At 39.4% G+C, this 5,767-nt stretch overlaps 1 pseudogene; it reads left to right on the top strand.

Annotated features, from left to right (window-relative positions):
• Positions 1-3,354: 3,354 nt before the first annotated feature.
• Positions 3,355-5,550, top strand: LOC115291145 (annotated as a pseudogene).
• Positions 5,551-5,767: the final 217 nt, after the last annotated feature.

Genomic DNA, 5,767 nt, shown 5'->3' with positions numbered 1-5,767 from the left:
TCAAACTACACACACACACACACACACACACACACACACACACACACACACAAACCCTATTGCACTTCAATTTAAGCTGCTTCGAAAGTCTCCTTTCTTCCCTAGTCGTGCCAGGATCACTGGCTTCCCAGTAGCAACAAAACAGACTAGGAATGGATTTGTTCTGGCCAGAATATAAAATAAGGGATTTAAACCATCATAGAAGGAAATATATTCTTCTTACCAAGACAACATGCAGGCAAGAGGAAAGGACTTCAAAGAGGTGTGTCATAGTGCATGCCCCTTAGAGTTTACTTCAGGCTGTAAGCCCCTGGCACATGTGCCTTTGCCTCACTGGACTGTTTCTGTAAAACAGAAATTCAAAGATATCCTCTTTATGAATGTTAGGACAGAGACTTCAAAAGCACTGTATCCCAACCAAGAGCCCCACTTAATTTGGGACCCTGTATGACTTACTGAAATAAATTTCTAGACCCAAGATGGAATGTTATTGACTAGGGTACCACATCAGTAAACTGAAACTTAGGTTGCTTTTGTGTCCCTGGAAATGCTCCATTGGACCAGAATGGCAGCATATCTTCTTAGCCATCCCTCAAAGCCAAGCCAACTCTGGGATCTATACAGTAAAACCTTGGGTTGTGAATAATGTATTCTGTGAGTTTTCCACAAGATTAGCAAACATTTCTAATAAATTTTAACTTGATAAACAAGTGATATCTTGCAATATGAGTAGTACATGATGCCAAACATCACAAAGCAACTGACCCAATGGTTCTCTCTCCTGCACACTCACTGAAGGATTGTGGGTGATCATCTCTCACTCTCAGATGCTTGGTCTCAGGCCATAGTGTTTGGCAGAATCAGTGATTTTTCAGAATGCTGAAAGGTGCCTACAAGTGACAAGTCTATTTTTTGTCACTTCAAAGCACCAATGGAAAGTTCTTTGCTTTTCCATACAAGAGAAAACCTTAGGAATGTTTTGCTTCATTCTAGGTTAGGCTGCCTACAGAGACCCTTTTCTCTGCTGCCTTACTGCCAGTTACATTAAATACAGTATATGACCAGAGTTTATTAGTACTGTACTATAGTCAGCATCCATGTGAGTGTACACAATGGCCCCCATGCAGAAAAATATTCCACTGAGTCAATAGATAGCAGTGATTCCATTAGTGTTAGTGAAAGGCCTCCTACACAATAACCCTTCTCTCTCGTGACTCCCTCACAACTGCCATGAAGTTTTCCAAAGGTAAGTGGAGGTTAATTTGTTTATTTTTCTTTCTATTTTGTATTCCCTTTATTATTTTGTATTATATTACAGTATTATAATCATTTTTATATGAATATTTTGTGGCTGTGGAACAAATCACCTGAATTTCCATTATTTCTTATGAAGAAACTCACTTTGATATACAAATGCTTTGGATTACAAGCATGTTTCCAGAATGAATTATACTCACAAACCAAGGTATTACTGTACTTACTTCCTTTTTCTCTATTGTGTATCTTTTAAAACCCTCCTGCCTTTTGCCCCACTTTGCAATTTTATTGACTGCTTCATGAAGTTTTAAACAAAGTTTGTTTGTATAACTTAAATAGCCTTCTTTAATTATTTTTTTAGCAAACTATGCTGGTCATAAAATAACCAGCAGACCTAGATCGATAGAATCTGAAGAGAGAAAGGAAGAAATGTGTGAGAAAAATTAATATTTGCTAAAGAATTCCAATTTATTTTCAACACAAGGAAATCTTATTTATCACTTATGTTTTGAAATAAAAGGGTTTGATCCATCATTTTCACCAAAGATCTTTTCTTTACTAGATAGAATCTCCAGTAAATCATCAGTGTTGCTAAAAGCTAAAACTAAAATAAATCATCCAAAAAAACCAAAAACAGTATCAGAAAGTATTATAAAAGTCACATTGTAAAAGAGCAGTATTTATAGATTCTCATAATGTAGAAGGTAATTCTGGGAACCATCTTGATGTTCATGACTCAACTGCTTAATGTCTTTACCTTTAAGAATTTGTTCTTTCTCAGTGTGAGAACAGAGGACCGTAATTTATAAGCATAGGTAACTATGTCCTATAGGCCACATCCCATTAAAACACATGAAAAGTTGAAACCCATGAATGAAAAAAACAAAAAACAAAAAACAAAACATGTTTTGTTCTGTTTCATGCTATTTTCTAAAAGAAATAGAGGAGTTCCCAGATTCCAAGCAGCATGCTTGTATTTCTAATCATGCAGAAAGCTCTTGGAAAAGGTGATTGTTAAACCAACCAGCTGTTTTGTTTTTAGAAGCCTTCAGGGAAATGCAGCATTATTTCTAACACTTTCCACTAAAGTAGCAGCAACTTCCATAGAAACTTGCCTGCACAAAGCTCTTATTTCACAACAGAGAGACTGATGAAGAGAAAACTCAAGTCCGAGAAAGGTGAGGATAAATCCAAAATCACAGGAGTCCGTGGAAGTGACAAAGTGCCCAAAGAACATAAAAGACCGCATAGCGAGCTTTTGACACCCTTAGAGTGGCTCAGGAGTTCTTTATTATTCAAACACGAAAATAAAAAGATTATTTTTTCCTGACAAAATTAGTATAGGCCATTGAACAGGAAGGCGCTCTTGGGACCACAATATGCTAGGTCTTGGTTCTCACAGAAGTTTTCTTTTGGCTAATGAATGCCCACTGTAATGATTTGTGCTGCCATCCTGCAAAGTCCTGCAGTAGTCCCCAGGAAGGATGCCCAAGACAGTGTCACTCTGTTGTGATCTCTTGGCACTCTCTTATGTTAGCAGCGGGGAGACCGTCAAAGCTGGAGATTTGCAACGTAAAGAAAAAGAGTTTATTTTTCAGCTGGGATGTTGCCCACATGTCCACGTGTGATCATGGTGTTCTCTTTTCCGACATATGACTTTATAAGGCTAAATAGAAGCTGCAGCCTTGAGTTAGTAGGGGGCAACGAATGCCCTCTTGATGTTTAATTGCAGGGGAAGTGCTCCTTGGAAATGAGCCAGGGTATCTTGTAAATTCAACAGCCTTCATTTAGTGCTGCCTTTGCCTCACTGCCACTGAGGTGCAATGATCTTATTCACTGCCCCATACCGAAAAGCTGTGTGCAATTTTCTGCTCTGCCTGGTAAGGATGACTTAGCCATTGTTATGTTTAGGTCATAGTTAATTTAATCCCTCCTAATGTTAATGCACTGTAATGCATATGTTAATACTCATGGTACCCTGCTTAGGGAACTTTTGGATTATTTAGTGTCAGCCCATTTCACTGGCATAGACCAAGTTCAAGAAGTATCTTTCACAAAAGCATTTTGCATTCATTAATTCTTACAATGCTCTTGAGTATGAGGCAGATCACACTCAAAGCTGTAGCAGCTAGAAGAGTGTTTCCTGGTACCTTTCTATATGGGCAGCCTTCTTTTGACATTGTTTGCCAAAAAGAAGATCCAGTTACCAGCGAGGTATCACACTTCTATTATCTCTAGCTGGTAGCTGATGGAAGTTCTGTGTTAGTCCCCTGCTGCACCTGACATGGTGCTCAGAAAACAACCCCTTCCTTGATACACTTGCAGACATACCCATTATAACATCACCCTATCTGTAAGGACCACAATCACCCAGACAGTACTTGCAACTGCAGCATTGCCAGCTTTCATTTAGAGTCTGTAGGAAAGGTTTTGTTTTGTTTCAGGTATTTTCGATAGAATCGTGGACTCCTATAATATATCTAAAAGTTATGCTAGAGATAAACTCACTCAATTACACACACAGACGTGAGCGTGCACACGCACATACACACACACACACACACACACATACATACATATATAGACATATATCCCTTATTTCATGTCCATCCTGCACCACTGCCTCCAAAAGCCTTACAAGAGAAGTGGCAACACCGTTCAGTACTAGATAGAATTATACAGCAAATAGTCATTCAGAATGACAAAGGAGAGGACCCTGACACCACACCTTTGGAAAACTTTAACATTAAGAATGCCATACGAATGCTGCTTAATGAAAATGAAGTTAAGCAGTGGAAAGAACAAGCATTAAAAATGAGAAAAGAGCACAAAGAGTTGCAACAGAAATTGGAAAAGAAAGAGCATGAATGTGATGCCGCGACCCAAGAGAAGGAGGAGATGATGCAGACCTTAAATAAAATAAAAGAGAAGCTCAAAAAGGAGACTAGTGACCATAAGCAAGTCAAGCAGCAGGTGGCTGATCTCACATCTCCATGAGCTCAGCAGGAGAGCTGTCTTGTGCTTCAATCCCCCCTCCCCTGGAGCTCCAGAGGGGGGGGCTTTCCTTCCTCTGTCCCAGGGTCCCTCTTTCCCTCCCCACCACCTCCACCCCTGCCAGGTGGGATGCTTCCTCCTCCACCCACTCCCCTTCTTCCAGGCAGCCCCCCTTCCTCTCCCAGGGCCTCCTGCAGGGGACCATGCCACCTCCTGGTGCTCCACTGGGTCTGGCACTCAAGGAGAAAAAATTCCTCAGCCCACAAATGCTCTGAAATCCTTCCACTAGTCTAAGATGCCTGAGAATAAAGTGGAAGGAACAGTATTGACTGAAATTGATGATACAAAAAAGTTTTGCAAATTCTAGACCTGGAAGACCTAGAGAGAACATTCTCTGCCTACAAAGACAGCAGAAAGAAGCAGATGCCATTGATGACACACTGAGTTCCAAGCTTAAAGTCAAAGAACTTGGTGACTGGTGGTCGGAGAGCTCAGAATTGCAACACCCTTCTATCTAGGTATTGTTGATGTTGAATAAACATTTTTGGTAGGACCAAAAACAAATTTTTTAGGTGATTTTCCCAAGGTCATTCAGCTAATTCATGTCAGAGATGGTAGTAAACTGTATTCCCAGAATCTCTGTCCCTTCAATCTATCAGTCTCCAGACACCAGTATGCCAAAGCCTTGACTGAACTCTTTGAAAACCTTAGATCCTAGGACCAAAGTCTAGATCCCTTAGGGAGTATGAAGATTTGTTTTGCAAATCCTTTTATCAGATTTGACCAGAGACTACTTAGCACTTACCATGTGCTGAACACTGGGTTTAAGACTATGGATACAGATATTAAGTCCCTATGTTCAGGGAAATCTCTATTTTAGCCCATAACTCTGGCACCCAAGTTGCCATCTGATATTTTGAGATGGGTCTGGAAAAATTCCTCTTCTTTTGTTGAGTAGAATTAGAAGACAGAAGGTAAAGTCCATTTTCCATGAGGTTAGAACATGCAAGCATAACTTAGTCACTTTAGAATATAATCTACAAAATAAGTAAATAGGCAGGTGGGATGGTAACATAAGCAAGTGATTTTAAATAAATAATGAGATTAAACCAAAGTGTCTTTTTATTAGCTATAAACTTAGGGGATAAGTGCACTTGGTAGGTACATAGAACAGAAAAAGAGCACAATGGAAGTGACATATTGGAATTAATCATTTCTTCTCTAATTTATTAGAACTGTTTCCTGCGGGAGATGAGATTTCAAGACCTGTTTGAGTGATGAAGAAAAGGGAATTTGTCAGGAAGAATCAGAAGTTTTGTGAGAGAAAGCAATTTGCTCAAGGTCACTTAACTAGCCAGTGTCAGAGTAGGGAATTAAACACACTGAAAATAAATGAATGTTTCTATAGTGAGTCTCTTATAAGAGCACCTTCAAGCTAATGTCAAAAATTTCCTCCAAGAGGTAGATGAGAATTATAGTAACCTTCTTCAAATCACACATTGTGTCTCTGAGGAAA

This window comes from Suricata suricatta, chromosome 5 (genome assembly GCF_006229205.1).
Source record: "Suricata suricatta isolate VVHF042 chromosome 5, meerkat_22Aug2017_6uvM2_HiC, whole genome shotgun sequence".
Lineage (NCBI taxonomy): Eukaryota > Metazoa > Chordata > Mammalia > Carnivora > Herpestidae > Suricata > Suricata suricatta.
Note: the sequence above shows the minus strand (reverse complement) of the source record. Positions and strands in the feature narration are given on the sequence as shown.